Below are 17161 nucleotides of genomic sequence, written 5' to 3'. Positions count from 1 at the left end.
CATTGGTACTTTTACACATAATCTATTTACTCCCAGTGTAGGCTCGCACTTGTGTGCACAAAGGTGCGCCGCACTCGAGAACAAAGCAGTGCGTGATCTTTTTTGGCTCTATCGGTGTCTCACAGACCTCTGAGCCACTCTTGTCCACTCAATGTTTCCATAGAGACACAGGCTGTCAGTATGGTGGGTGCAGGAGAGCATGACGGAGGACAGGGAAGACCCACGCCGCAGATGAGGGAGGGAGGGGAAAAGAGAACAAAGGTGGGTAAACAACGATGGTTTGAGGGAGGTGAAAATGGATCAAAATGGCAACAATAGTAAGACAAGAACTGTTAGGGAGGAGATACAGCAAGAGGTGGGAGGAAATCAGGAGTTGATGGGGAAAGCGTGGGAGGTTGTCAGGCTTTCACTCACAAGGGAGTCACTGTGAGGTGGCTGCAGTGACGGCAGCAGTGATGTCAGAACAGTACACACACACACACACACACACACACGAGGATGTGCATACACTGCTGCGCATCAAATTTCCTAATGGGCTGCCCACTTATGGACCATCAACATTGTTTTTATTCGCAGACATCTCACCCGCGCATCTCATCTCATCCAGGTTTGACAGTCCGGCGTCAATCAATCAATCAATCAATCAATCAATCAATCAATCAATCCATCAATGTTTATTTATACAGCCCTAATTCACAAGTGTCTCAAAGGGCTGCACAAGCCACAATGACATCCGCGGTACAGAGCCCACATAAGGGCGAGGAAAAACTCACCCCAGTGGGACATTGATGAAATGACTATGAGAAACATTGGAGAGGACCGCATATGTGGGCAACCCCCTACCCCCCTCTAGGGGAGACCAAAAGCAATGGGCGTCAAGTGGGTCTAAGAAAAAGAAGAAAAGAAAGAAGAAATCCTTTATTTGTCCATTCCAACATGTACAAGACACATCAGAACTGAAATTACATTTTCGGCACAGTCCCGCTAAGAGCAGACATACGTTACGGGGGGGGACAAGACCATCAATCAATCAATCAATCAATGTTTATTTATATAGCCCCAAATCACAAATGTCTCAAAGGACTGCACAAATCATTACGACTACAACATCCTCGGAAGAACCCACAAAAGCGCAAGGAAAACTCACACCCAGTGGGCAGGGAGAATTCACATCCAGTGGGACGCCAGTCCCACTGGATGTCCCACAGTCCCACTGGACAAGACGAGACCGCAGACGGATCAGCCACTTACAGCGCTCCTTAGAAAGACGAGAAAAGGGTGACATTAGGAGAGGGGGGAGTAAAAAAATATCTGTCTAAGGCTAGACCCTTAGGAGGGGTCTAGACTGAGTCCAAGGAAAAAACCTCACTTAGCATGGCACACATTAAACATACATACATCACACCAACTTGCAACAGAGGGAGGGGTGGGTTTGAGGAGGCCCGCTGTCGCTCGATAGCTCCGCTCAGCCATCCACAGCCCCAGAGGAATTAAGCGGTGGTGAAGGCGTTGATTTCAAGGGTGTTATGTTACTACTGGGGAAGGAGACGGCACAGCGAAGGAATGTCAAGTTCAACAGGTTTATTTGCAGACTTGATGATTACGTGGAGTGTGTATGCTACTATGTGTTTGCATGAGAAACTATGTGTGGAATTTATCAAATGTAGATACCGTGAGGTTTGTTGAGATGCGTGTTGGATGAAAAGGGGTGTCAAAATCCGAGCGGGAGCAAGCCAAAGGGAGTCCAAAGTCCAAACGAGGGTCCAGAGGCAGGAGAGCGAGTCTAAAGTCCAAAACGAGGTCGAGGGATCCAGGGAGGCAAAGCGGGGCCAGGAGGGAAGCAGCGGATATGACACGAACACTGTGGAAGAGTAGGACAAACAGGATCAGGAAAAACACAAAGAAGTTGTCACTAGATATTTCAGGAGGAAGTCGGAGACACGCCGCCCACAACGGTAGTTTACGTCCCGACATCGAGGAGTCAGCGTCGGCCATCTTTATACTGCTCTCCTTCATCAACGTCAGGTGTGTCAGGTGAGGTCTGTCACCGGCTGCGCCGGAGAGTGGGCTTGGTCCGCTTGATGAGCGTGGTGGTGTGTCTGGAGTTGACAGCGGAGCCTCTGCGTGCACTTGCAGCAACGGGAAGCCCAGAGTGTGTTTTTGACACAACAAAGGGTGGGGATTATGCGTGCGTATATGCCCAATTAACTTGGGAGAGATGATGAATGTTTTTGTATGACTGAGGCCGATGAAGTTCGGCTACAGATGTTGTTGACAAAAAGGAAGGTCAAAAGCGTCTATCTTTGAGGAGTCTTCAGGAGATTTTCTTCAGAACAGCCTGTTCCCGTATCTAAGCCATTCAGGGAGTCCAAATCGTAGATAAAAAGTTGTTTTTCTTCGAGAAAACAAAATAGTGACTTACTGTATCTCCTCTGTCGTCCAAGCTGGATTTTCTTCAATTCCAATTAATTATTCCTTTTCTGCAAACTTTTCCAAGATGAGATCCATTTTGCGATTCAACTCAGAAATCGCTCCAGTCTGTGTTCCCAACATAATATTTAGAAATATTTTGAAAGTCCAGTCCATAGTGGATCTAAATATACCTAAATGTCAAAACATTTAGGTATATTCAGAGCTTACCGTGTAAGTGATTATTTCAACAAATGTAAACAAGATGAGACCTTCCGTCATGGCTGACAAATTCTTCATTTTGGTTGGCCTTTGCAGTTTGAGGTCAGTGCAGTTTTTTTAAATGTAATTCAACAATGAGCATGCTATGATAAAACTCTTCACTGGGACTCGTAGCGAATTGCCAAATCAAAAGCATTTTTACGTTTTTGTCATTCACAAAATCTAAAGCCTCACCTAAATTATTGTCTTTTACCTTTTTTGTCAACCATCACCCCGCCGTATGCCGCCCACACACTGGCATCCTTCAATCAATCAATCAATCAGTCAATGTTTATTTATATAGCCCCAAATCACAAATGTCTCAAAGGACTGCACAAATCATTACGACTACAACATCCTCGGAAGAACCCACAAAAGGGCAAGGAAAACTCACACCCAGTGGGCAGGGAGAATTCACATCCAGTGGGACGCCATCTCGAACTGTTACCGGGAGGGCATTCCAGAGTACTGGAGCCCGAACGGAAAACGCTCTATAGCCCGCAGACTTTTTTTGGGCTCTAGGAATCACTAATAAGCCGGAGTCTTTTGAACGCAGATTTCTTGCCGGGACATATGGTACAATACAATCGGCAAGATAGGCTGGAGCTAGACCGTGTAGTATTTTATACGTAAGTAGTAAAACCTTAAAGTCACATCTTAAGTGCACAGGAAGCCAGTGCAGGTGAGCCAGTACAGGCGTAATATGATCAAACTTTCTTGTTCTTGTCAAAAGTCTAGCAGCCGCATTTTGTACCAACTGTCATCTTTTAATGCTAGACATGGGGAGACCCGAAAATAATACGATACAGTAATCGAGACGAGACGTAACAAACGCATGGATAATGATCTCGGCGTCTTTAGTGGACAAAATGGAGCGAATTTTAGCGATATTACGGAGATGAAAGAAGGCTGTTTTAGTAACGCTTTTAATGTGGGAATCAAAGGAGAGAGTTGGGTCGAAGATAATACCCAGATTTTTTACCAAGTCACCTTGTTTTATTATTTGGTTGTCAAATGTTAAAGTTGTATTATTAAATAGAGGTCGGTGTCTAGCAGGACCGATAATCAGCATTTCCGTTTTTTTGGCGTTGACTGCTATGTAGAAAATAAAAATAAAAAACCTTGATGCATAACGACAAGGATAGATGTTACTAATAAAAATTGAAAAATTGTCAAGATGAGTAGGTGCTGTGTAAATTCCTTCATGCTGAAATTGATAGGACACATTCAAGATGCTATTTCATCCAAAGAAGTCTCAAAGCAATGCTATTCTTTTCCCTGATAGAGTAATGTGTCATGAAAGCAAAATAAATGTTTTGTCCCCTGCACTTTATAACTTTAAAAAAATAATATTAGACTGTTGAATGGAGACAAGTCAAACACTAGTGCAAGGTGGAAAACGGTCGTAAAGGGTGAAGCCCGTCCCTTTAGAGTGCCCACACACGAATTGATTGGCTTTCTGGGGCTGCCTTCTGGCCAATATGACACTGATTTACAGCATTCAGCAGCTAACCATTTGGCAATATGAATCACAAAAATCCAACCCGGAGGAGTCTAATGCTCAAACCAAATAGTAGCCCAATGGCTTCAGTATCATTACCATGTATGTCCATTCCCAGACAGAACATACATGGTAAACATTAAACTAAATCATAAAGCAATCTTTAAAAAAAACAAAGTTTTGTACTTCATTCCGTTGATTTTATACGAAAAAATTAATTATCCAACAATGTATTTCCCATTTAAACCATGCCCCTTTAAAGCCCAGTGTACACGCCAACTGTGAAACCCCTTTACCGCTCATTGAGGTCCACACCACAGTCATGGGGCAGCCATGACTGTGGTGTGGATCTCACAAGGCCGCTTGTAACAGTAAATATATATGAACATAGATGTATAATCCCCTCATAATATCATTACACAAATGATTAGATTGACATACGATTTACCTACAATGTAAAATAATAAATAATAAGTCATTCAGATATTCAAGTGTTTTTTTGAACAAAAACAATTCTTGTCATGGTCTGGTGTTAGTCCGCACCCCCCCCCCCCCCCCCCTCCCCAAACAGGCTCAGGAAACAAAGTACAAACCCTGTTTCCATATGAGTCGGAAAATTGTGTTAGATGTAAATATAAACCGAATACAATGATTTTCAAATCCTTTTCAACCCATATTCAATTGAATGCACTACAAAGACAAGATATTTGATGTTCAAACTCATAAACTTTATTTTTTTTCTCAAATAATAATTAATTTAGAATTTCATGGCTGCAACACGTGCCAAAGTAGTTGGGAAAGGGCATGTTCACCACTGTGTTACATCACATTTTCTTTTAACAACACTCAATAAACGTTTGGGAACTGAGGAAACTAATTGTTGAAGCTTTGAAAGTGGAATTATTTCCCATTCTTGTTTTATGTAGAGCTTCAGTCGTTCAACAGCGTATTTTACGCTTCATAATGCGCCACACATTTTCGATGGGAGACAGCTCTGGACTGCAGGCGAGCCAAAAAAGTACCCGCACTCTTTTTTCACGAAGCCACGCTGTTGTAACACGTGCTGAATGTGGCTTGGCATTGTCTTGCTGAAATAAGCAGGGGCGTCCATTAAAAAGACGGCGCTTAGATGGCAGCATATGTTGTTTCAAAACCTGTATGTACCTTTCAGCATTAATGGTGCCTTCACAGATGTGTAAGTTACCCATCCCTTGGGCACTAATGCACCCCCATACCATCGCAGATGCTGGCTTTTGAAAGTTGTGTCGATAACAGTCTGCATGGGTTGCTTCCCCTTTGGTCCGGACGACACTATGTCGAATATTTCCAAAAAACTATTTGAAATGTGGACTTGTCATACCACAGAACACTTTTCCACTTTGCATCAGTCCATCATAGATGATCTCGGGCCCAGAGAAGCCGGCGGCGTTTCTGGATGTTGTTGATAAATGGCTTTCGCTTTGCATAGTAGGGCTTTAACTTGCACTTACAGACGTAGCGACGAACTATATTTAGTGACAGTGGTTTTCCGAAGTGTTCCTGAGCCCATGTGGTGAAATCCTTTTGAGATTGACGTCGGTTTTTGATACAGTACCGTTTGAGGGATCGAAGGTCACGGTCATTCAATGTTGGTTTCCGGCCATGCCGCTTACGTGGAGTGATTTCTCCAGATTCTCTGAACCTTTTGATGATATTATGGACCGTAGATGTTAAAATCCCTATATTTCTTGCCATTGCACTTTGAGAAACATTGTTCTTCAACTGTTTGACTATTTGCTCACACAGTTGTGGACAAAGGGGTGTACTTCGCCCCATCCTTTCTTGTGAAAGACTGAGTATTTTTTGGGGAAGCTGTTTTTATACCCAATCATGGCACCCACCTGTTACCAATTAGCCTGCACACCTATGGAATGTTCCAAATAAGTGTTTGATGAGCATTCCTCAACTTTATCAGTATTTATTGCCACCTTTCCCAACTTCTTTGTCACGTGTTGCTGGGATCAAGTTGTAAAGTTAATGATTATTTGCAACAAAAAAAAATGTTTATCAGTTTGAACATCAAATATGTTGTCTTTGTAGCATATTCAACTGAATATGGGTTGAAAAGGATTTGCACATCTTCGCATTCCGTTTATATTTACATTTAACACAATTTCCCAACTCATATGGAAACGGGGTTTGTATGCAAAGTAAAACAAAAATGACGCAACTCAGTCTAGGGCAGTGGTTCTCAAATGGGGGTACGCGTACCCTTGGGGGTACTTGAAGGTATGTCAAAGGGTACGTGAGATTTTTCAAAAATATTCTAAAAGTAGCAAGAATTCAAAAATCCTTTATAAATATACTTATTGAATAATGCTTAAACAAAATATGAATGTAAGTACATAAACTGTGAAAAAAATACAACAATGCAATATTCAGTGATGACAGCTAGATTTTTTGTGGACATGTTCCATAAATATTGATGTTAAAGATTTCTTTTTTGTGAAGAAATGTTTGGAAATGAGTTCATGAATCCAGATGGATCTCTATTACAATCCCCAAAGAGGGCACTTTAAGTTGATGATTACTTCTATGTGTAGAAATCTTTATTCATAATTAAATCACTTGTTTATTGTTTAACAAGTTTTTAGTTATTTTTATATCTTTTTTTCCAAATAGTTCAAGAAAGACTACTACACATGAGCAATATTTTGCCCTGTTCTACAATTTAATAAATTAAAAACTGATGACATAGTGCTGTATTCTACTTCCTTATCTCTTTTTTTCAACCAAAAATGCTTTGCTCTGATTAGGGGGTACTTGAATTAAAATCATTTTGACAGGGGGTACATCACTGAAAAAAGGTTGAGAACTGGTCTAGGGGACAAGACTGGCATATAACGCATCCCGATTGGCTACCAGAGACAGGTGAGTCAAATCAGCACTCCAACAGAAACTTGAAAAGGAGCAGGGGAAGAAACAGACACAAACATAAAGTCCAGGAAAACATTGGCCAAGTCCAAAACTGTCATTTGGGAATTATGGTTTGAGATACAGTATATGATAGTATAATATGTGTTGTCTTTTTAGATATCGATAAAGAATAAAAGACCTGCAACTGCATGCAATAAATGCATGCAAATAATAAAAAAATGGAAATAAAAAATATAGTGACAACTGATGTTTTCACTAAAACCTTTTGGACAATTGTAGACTTCTGTTTTTATGGAACAAAGGATATTCAGCAGGTGCAACATCAGTGACCTGTGACACCACAAATGTTCTTCTGGATGAATGGACAAAAAAGTCACCCAGACACGCGCCAACACATCGTACAAAGTGTCCCCAGTGGAAAAAGTTCCTGTATATTATATTCAACTGCAAAGCGGAGACCAACTATATTTTCTTTTCTTGTAGGTACAGTGATCAGGTGCCTTTAGGTGTTTGTTTTATACATTTGAATAACATTATTGGATTTCCATAGTTCAGTTCTGACCAGGAAGGTTGTTAGTTAATTTTCAGACTAAAACGTGAATTTGTAGTTTATAATATTCCACTGTGTGACCATTTGTGAGGTACGGAGTTTGTTTTAATTAATTAACTGTAAGATATAATCCTTATGAATTTCACTAAGTTTGGGGTGTCCAACCATTTTTTCAATGAGGGCTACATTGAAGTTATTACTGCCCCCAGAGGGTCGCTTGTAACACTAAATAAATATAAATACAAAATAGATAATAATTTGATGATTATGTTTTTTTATGTACAAATTGAATAGCTTCCTTTGAAATTATAAGTCGAGGTGATTAGCAGATGTTTAGGTCATTGTTGCAACACAAATGTTTGGAATATATGATAAAATAATAACTGTTCTATGATCAGATAATACTAAAGTTCAAAACAGGGGTGTTAAACGTAGCGCCCACGGGCCGGATCAGGCCCGCGAACAGGTTTTATCTGGCCCGAGGGATGAGTTTGTTACGTATAAAAACGGGCCAACATTTTTGAATGAAAGAAACTGCTAGTCTAAATGTGTCCACTAGACGTCACAATAGCAATTATTTGTATCTTTGTAGATTATGCTACATATGTAAAAAATAAATAAATAAACCACATGATGTTTGTGCACCAGTCAATGAAAATTAGCAAACTGTAATTTGATTTTGATATTATTTTTGTACCTCAAAGATTGCAAATCAACACCAATGAGTTAACTGATGAACATCCATCCATCCATCCATCTTCTTCAGCTTATCCGAGGTCGGGTCGCGGGGGCAGCAGCCTAAGCAGGGAAGCCTAGACTTCCCTCTCCCCAGCCACTTCGTCCAGCTCTTCCCGGGGCATCCCGAGGCGTTCCCAGGCCAGCCGGGAGACATAGTCTTCCCAACGTGTCCTGGGTCTTCCCCGTGGCCTCCTACCAGTTGGACGTGCCCTAAACACCTCCCTAGGGAGGTGTTCGGGTGGCATCCTGACCAGATGCCCGAGCCACCTCATCTGGCTCCTCTCGATGTGGAGGAGCAGGGGCTTTACTTTGAGCTCCTCTCAAATGGCAGCGCTTCTCACCCTATCTCTAAGGGAGAGCCCCGCCAACCGGCGGAGGAAACTCATTTCGGCCGCTTGTACCCGTGATCTTATCCTTTCGGTCATGACCCAAAGCTCATGACCATAGGTGAGGATGGGAACGTAGATCGACCGGTAAATTGAGAGCTTTGCCTTCCGGCTCAGCTCCTTCTTCACCACAACGGATCGATACAACGTCCGCATTACTGAAGACGCCGCACCGATCCGCCTGTCGATCTCATGATCCACTCTTCCCTCACTCGTGAACAAGACTCCGAGGTACTTGAACTCCTCCACTTGAGGCAGGGTCTCCTCCCCAACCCGGAGATGGCACTCCACCTTTTTTGGGGCGAGAACCATGGAATCGGACTTGGAGGTGCTGATTCTCATTCCGGTCGCTTCAAACTCTGCTGCGAACCGATCCAGTGAGAGCCATCAGGACCACATCATCTGCAAAAAGCAGAGACCTAATCCCACGGCCACTAAACCGGAACCCCTCAACCCCTTGACTGCGCCTAGAAATTCTGTCTATAAAAGTTATGAACAGGATCGGTGACATAGGACAGCCTTGGCGGAGTCCAACCCTAACTGATGAACATTATCACATAATTTATTCAGAAAGTATAAATAATGACAAATAAAGGTATACTATACAATTAACGGCAACATGGAAGTGTAAAAAAGATGCTAAAATAAAAAATATTATGATTTGTACATTTTCAGCATGTGTTTGTTCTATTTTTAAACAAAGAAAACAATCTGAAGTTGTCTTTATTTTTAAGTTATCATGCCATGATATTACCAGTCCGGACCACGTGGGAATAGATTTTTCTCCATGTGGCCCCCCCATCTAAAATGAGTTTGACACCCCTGGTTTAAAACACATGCAAAAAAAAAAAAAGTACATTTAGTCATTTTCTTCCAGGCTCTCGTGGGCCATATACAATGATGTGGTGGGCCAGATTTGGAATTTGACACCTGTGACTTAAGGGGGAACATTATCACCAAACCTATGCAAGCGTCAATATATACCTTGATGTTGCAGAAAAAAGACCATGTATTTTTTTAACCGATTTCCGAACTCCAAATGGGTGAATTTTGGCAAATTAAACGCCTTTCTGTTTATCGGTCTTTTAGCGATGACGTCAGAACGTGATGTCACCGAGGTAATACAGCCGCCATTTTCATTTTCACATTACAAACACCGGGTGTCAGCTCTGTTATTTTCCGTTTTTTCGACTATTTTTTGGAACTTTGGAGACATCATGCCTCGTCAGTGTGTTGTCGAAGGGTGTAACAACACTAACAGGGAGGGATTCAAGTTGCACCACTGGCAAGAAATCTGCCGCCAGACCCCCCTTGAATGTGCCAGAGTGTCTCCACATTTTACCGGCGATGCTAAGACAGACATGGCACAGAGATGTATGGATAACCTGCAGATGCATTTGCAACAATTAAGTCAACGAAATCTCAAAGGTGAGTTTTGTTGATGTTGTTGACTTATGTGCTAATCAGACATATTTGGTCACGGCATGACTGCCAGCTAATCGATGCTAACATGCTATGCTAATCGATGCTAACATGCTATTTACGCTAGCTGTATGTACATTTGAAACTAGATACCCACATTTAATGCGAAACAAACACTTAACAATCGACGGATTTAAGTTGCTCCAGTGTCACAAGATGCGAAAGTCCTCATCGTTTGGTCTGCACATAAGGCAGCCATGCTATGGGCCAGTTCATCAAGTACACCCACGCTATGGCCGAATAGCGTCAATAGCTATTCGCTCAACAGCTTCCATTTCTTCTTCAATTTCGTTTTCGCTATCTGCCTCCATACTCCGACCATCTGTTTCAATATATGCGTAATCTGTTGAATCGCTTAAGACGCTGAAATCCGAGTCTGATTTCGAGCTAATGTCGCTATTTCTTGCTGTGGTAACCGCCATGTTGTTTGCATTGGCAGCCCTGTATGACGTCGAACCCCAAATAGGGAAAATCAAGTACTTTAAAGCTTTTTTTAGAGATATTCCGGGAGGTGTAAAATTTTGAAAAAAAGTTTGAAAAATAAAACAAGCCACTGGGAACTGATTTTATTGTTTTCAACCCTTTTGAAATTGTGATAATGTTCCCCTTTAAATTAATTAACCTTTCAAACATTTTGTGATGCAGGAAGATGCGTAGTCCCCATAATAAAATGCCAAGTTGTCCGACAAGATATTAACTATGACCATCCGCCACAACTGAATGGCATGAAATAAAAATAAAAAACTGCAATATACCTAGCACACACAACACACAGACACACACACACACACTCGCATTGTTCACTAATGTGTGCCTGACATGATGACGTCTGAAACTGTGTGTGTAAATGTTTGTATGACATTTGAAGATAGTCTGTGACGTGTGAGGGCACTGCTGCTGCTTGAAATTAAAAACATTTAGCATGGCACTGGATGACAAGAGTGGTTTGTGTGCGTGTGTGTGTGTGTGTGTGTGGGTTTGTGTGCGTGTGTGCGTGTGTGTGTGTGGGTGTGTGTGTGTTTGTGCCTACACTGATTGACGTCACAGACTCCCACTCATTTCCATCTTGCCTACATGCGCAAAGACAATAGACCCCATCTGCATCCAGCTTCTTTTCCCTCTGAACACTTTTAGTATACTCTTTCTTGCTCGCTCCTCACTCACTTGCTGTACTCTTATTTTTTTTACCAGTCCTTTACATCCAGCCGAGCACAGCCAGCTTGGCAGATAAACAAGACTGTTAAGCATAAACAATTTAGGACAGCCAGACAGCGCCACCCTCTCAGAGATACACATTAGGGACCCTCGCCTATAAACATCTGTTCATTTCAAGCACCACTAAGGTTTTGTCATGAGGGAGGGTATTTTGACTCCTGCACCTGATGCGTACGTGTGTGTGTGTGTGTGTGTGTGTGTGTGTGTGTGTGTGTGTGTGTGTGTGTGTGTGTGTGTGTTCTTGTATTTTTACCCTTCTTGAGACATCAACAAGGAAAAGTACCTTCCATATGAGGACCGGTGAACAAGTTAAGACATAAATCATGGTCCCAATACGGGAAACCATTGCATCTAATAGAGATTGTCTCATTTGCATCCCTGGTAGTGAAATCTATCAAAATTAGGATGGTCCAACAAAAAGGAGGGATTTTTCAAAATTACTAAGTGTTGGTTTTACAGTAAAAGTGGTTCCCATTGAGTCAACATATGAAATAACAAGTGTGTGTAAAAATTTGTAGTGCTCCCCCTCTGGCCAACATATGGAGTAACAAGTGTGTGTAATACATTGCAATGCTCCCCCTTTGGCCAAAATGTATCTAAAAATAAATAAATATGTATATAGAGACGTACTGTAATAACTTAAAGGCCTACTGAAACCCACTACTACCCACCACGCAGTCCGATAGTTTATACATCAATGATGAAATATTAACATTGTAACACATGCCAATAGGGCCTTTTTAGTTTACTAAATTGCAACTTTAAATTTCCCGGGAGTTTCTTGTTGAAAACGTCGTGTAATGCTGACATGTACGCATGACGTCAAGGACTGTTAGGAAATATTAACGCTGCGCACACACACAGCTAAAAGTCATCTGCTTTAACCGCATACTTACACAGTATTTTAGACATTTGTGTTGCAATTTGTTCAATTAATAATGGAGAAGTCAAAGTAGAAAGATGGAGTTGGGAAGCTTTAGCCTTTAGCCACACAAACACATGGTGATTACTTGTTTAAAATTCCCAGAGGTGAAGCTTTCCTATGGATCAGAGCGGTCAAGCGAACATGGATCCCGACCAAATGTCAACCAGCAGTTTTTGGTGAGAAAATTGTGGTAAAAAGTCGCGACTTACCGGAGATCAGCTGAGCTTGTGCCGTCCATACAGCTGCCGTCGACTTCCATCAGACACTGGCCTCAAAACACCTGTGGACAAACCCCTCCAACTATCAGGTACTATTAAACTCACTAAAACACTAGCAACACAATAGAAATATAAGGATGATCCTAGTAAATGTGTCTAAAAACATCTGAATCCGTCCCAATGCAGTCACGTTTTTTTTTCTAACTTGATTTAAAAAAAAAAAAAAAATGTTCTAGTCCGTCGCTATCAATATCCTCAAACACAAATCTTTCATCGTCGCTCAAATTAATGGGGAAATTGTCATTTTTGTTGTAAGCTCCCATTAAAAACAATGTGTGGATGTGAGGAGCCATCAACAGGTGACGTCATCGTCTACGACTTCCGGTAAAGGCAGGGCTTTTCTATTGGCGACTAAAAGTTGCGAACTTTATCGTGGATGTTCCCTACAAAATCCTTTCAGCAAAAATATGGCAATAATGCAAAATGATCAAGTATGACACATAGAATGGACCTGCTATCCCCGATTAAATAAGAAAATCCAATTTCAGTAGGCCTTTAAAGTCAATAATAAAGGTTAAAAAACAATTACAAACAAAAAATATATACAATTGGAAACAATTTCTTATATTTGTGTTTCTGTAAAATTGCAATATTTTCTTGTAAAAATTATTACTTTTGTTATGTAAAATAATTGCTTTTTAATGCAAAATGGTGACATCTGTCATAAAAAAATGCTATCTTTTATCAAAATATTGCCAATTTTTATGTTGTTTTTGTCAAATCTGACATTTTTCTGAGTAAAATTATGAATTTTGTCATAATTTTTTGCCAAGAGAAATTTCCGATTATTATTATAATATTGTCAACATGTTTAATTTTTTTTATAAAATTGTGACTTTTGTCGGGTAAAATTACGACTCGTTTCATAAAATTGCCAAATGTTTACGCTTTTCTTTTCAAATTAAAGTTAAAGTTAAACTTCAGCCTTAACGTGCGACTGTAATTGAGAAAAATGCCAACTTTTATCATAATATTGCACAAATATTCAGTTTTTCTTGTAAAATTTTGACTTGCGTTGAGTAAAAATACGACTTTTATTATAACGCTTCCCCAAAAAATTTCTTACAGTATTAAATTGTGACCTTTTTCTTTTGCAATACAAACTCATATTTTACAACAAGCTTTTTTATATTTGCATAGTATGTATGTATTATTAATGTTGTAAATGCAAATCTTTATAAATCTCGAAAGGGTGGTCCTAAAGATGTGGCATTTTTTTGGAGGTCTTAAGAAGGTAAGAAATACAAGTATATGTGTTTGTATGTGTGTGTGTGTGTGTGTGTGTGTGTGTGTGTGTGTGTGTGTGTGTGTGTGTGTGTGTGTGTGTGTGAGGGAAAGAGAGAGAGAGAGAGAGAGTCTGCATTCTCCTCTCCTGTTTGCTATTATTTGTCTCAGCTTGTGCTTTGTGACGTTGTTTCCACAGTGGATGCTCATCCCCACTCGCTCTCTGGTATCCCTGGTGACGACAGGACATCATTTAAATCACTTCCCCATGAAAGGTCATCCTCGTGCTTTTACGCAGGAGAAGGTGTGCGCAAACTCAGTCACACACCCCACCGTACCCTACTCCTGTGTGCAAAGCCATGACCATAATCATATGCAGAGTGGGTGTGGGGAGGAAAGAGGAGCTGCAAATGCGTGGGTTGACAGAGTAGGACAAGCAGAGGTTTAAAAAAAGAATATTAAGGCTATTTTAGTCACCATTCAAAAAGTTGGATCGGAGAGAAAGTGCACAGTATTCCCTGTGATTATTTTGGGGGTGGAGGGGGGGGCGGACAGCACCCACAGACTAACCTGAGTCAGGCCAAAGTGGAACTCAAGTAAATAAAATAAAAAACCACACACGGGATAAAGTAAAACTGTAATAATGAGCTCTTTGATGCCAGAGAGCCTGGGGAGATTATGTGAATGAGTGTGCCTGTAAGTGTGTGTGTGTGTGTGTGTGGGTGTGTGTGTGTGTGTGTGTGCGTGTGTTCTTGTAATTATATCCTTCTTGAGACATCAACAAGGAAAAGTACCTTCATTGTGAGGACCGGTGAACGAGTTAGGACATAAATCATGTTCCCAATATGGAAAACCATTGCATCTAATAGAAAATGTCTCATTTTCACCCCTAGTGGTGAAAACTATCACAATTAGGGTGGTCCAAAAAGGAGAGATTTTTCAAATTGGGCAAATTAATTTGGCCAAAATTAATAAATCATAGATCAAATACCCTAGTATGTTAATGTGTATGTGAACGTCGTCTGTCTATCTGTGGTGGCCCTGCGATGAAATGGCGACTTGTCCAGGGTGTATACCGCCTTCCGCCAGATTGTAGCGGAGATAGGCACCAGCGCCCCCCGCGACCACAAAGGGAATAAGCAGTAGAAAATGGATGGGATGGGATAAATCAAATACGTATTATAGAGACATATTGTGATAACTTAAAGTAAATAATGAAGATTAAAAGCCAATTATAAACAAAAAAGAAAAAAAAATCCATCCATTTTCTACCGCTTAAAATTAATTATCAATCCAAACCAATCCAATCCACTTTATTTATATAGCACATTTAAACAACAAGAACGTTTCCAAAGTGCTGCACAGCCATGTTAAAAACAATATTAAAAACAATATTATGCTCCACCAATGACTGAATAAAAACGAAAAATAAATAAATATAAACCCAATATAAAAACAAAATAAAAATAAATATGATTAAAAACAATTTTAAAGGGAAAAAGCAATTAAAACAGTAAAATAGAAATCAAAGTGTATAAAAAAAACACAGAGCACAACAGAGGACAGAGGACCACACAACTCACGTAGTGTTAAAAGCCAAAGAATAAAATTGGGTCTTAAGACGAGACTTAAAACACTCCAAAAAGCTGTGTTAATTTTTTACTTATAAAATTGGGAACAATTGCTCATATTCTTTCTGCTTCTGTAATATTGCAATATTTTCTTTTTAAATTATAAATTGTTTATACAAGCCGTAGAAAATGGATGGATGGATGTTAAATTTTTACTTTTTTATGCAACATGGTGACATTTTTCATATAAAATTCTGACTTTTATCACAATATTGCCAGATTTTTTGTTGTTCTTGTAAAATAGTGACATTTTTGGAGTAAAATAATGACTTTTGTCATCATTCTGCCAAGTAAAATTCCGATTATTATTATAACATGGCCAAAATGTTAAATTTTTCTTATAAAATTGTGTCTTTTGTCGAGTAAAATTACGAATGTTTTCATAAAATTGCCAAAATGTTGGGCTTCACGGTGGGAGAAGGGTTAGTGCGTCTGTCTCACAATAAAAAGGTCCTGAGCAGTCCTGGCTTCAATCCCAGGCTTGGGATCTTTCTGTGTGGAGTTTGCATGTTCTCCCCGTGACTGCGTGGGTTCCCTCTGGGTACTCCGGCTTCCTCCCACTTCCAAAGACATCCACCTGGGGATAGGTTGATTGGCAACACTAAATTGGCCCTAGTGTGTGAATGTGAGTGTGAATGTTGTCTGTCTATCTGTGTTGGCCCTGCGATGAGATGGTGACTTGTCCAGGGTGTTCCCCGCCTTCCGCCCAATTGTAGCTGAGGTAGGCACCAGCGCTCCCCGCGACCCCAAAGGGAATAAGCAGTAGAAAATGGATGGATGGATGCCAAAATGTTAAGCTTTTCTTGTAAAATTGCGACTTGCGTTGGGTAAAATCACGACTTTTATTATACTACTGCCAAAATTCTAAGTTTTTTTTGTGAAATTGTGACCGTTTTCTTGTGAAATTCCAACTAATTTTTCACAGCAAGCCTTTTTATATTTGCATTGTATATACAGTGGGGCAAAAAAGTATTTAGTTAGCCACCCATTGTGCAAGTTCTCCCACTTAAAATAATGACAGAGGTCTGTAATTGTCATCATAGGTACACTTCAACTGTGAGAGACAGAATGTGAAAAAAAATCTAGGAATTCACATTGTAGGAATTTGAAAGAATTTATTTGTAAATTATGGTGGAAAATAAGTATTTGGTCAATCATTCAAAGCTCTCACTGATGGAAGGAGCTTTTGGCTCAAAATCTCACGATACATGGCCCCATTCATTCTTTCCTTAACACGGATCAATCGTCCTGTCCCCTTAGCAGAAAAACAGCCCCAAAGCATGATGTTTCCACCCCCATGCTTCACAGTAGGTTTGGTGTTCTTGGGATGCAATTCAGTATTCTTCTTCCTCCAAACACGACGAGTTGAGTTTATACTAAAAAGTTCTATTTTGGTTTCATCTGACCACATGAAATTCTCACAATCCTCCGGTGTATAATCCATGTATCCATTTTGGTATTTTCCATCATAATTTACAAATAAATCCTTTAAAATTCCCACAATGTGAATTCCTGGATTTTTTTTCTCATTCTGTCTCTCACAGTTGAAGTGTACCTATGATGAAAATTACAGACCTCTGTCATCATTTTAAGTGGGAGAACTTGCACAATCGGTGGCTGACTAAATACTTTTTTGCCCCACTGT

This window comes from Nerophis ophidion, linkage group LG05 (genome assembly GCF_033978795.1).
Source record: "Nerophis ophidion isolate RoL-2023_Sa linkage group LG05, RoL_Noph_v1.0, whole genome shotgun sequence".
Lineage (NCBI taxonomy): Eukaryota > Metazoa > Chordata > Actinopteri > Syngnathiformes > Syngnathidae > Nerophis > Nerophis ophidion.
The sequence above is the reverse complement of the archived record's forward strand: the minus strand, read 5'-3'. Positions refer to the sequence as shown.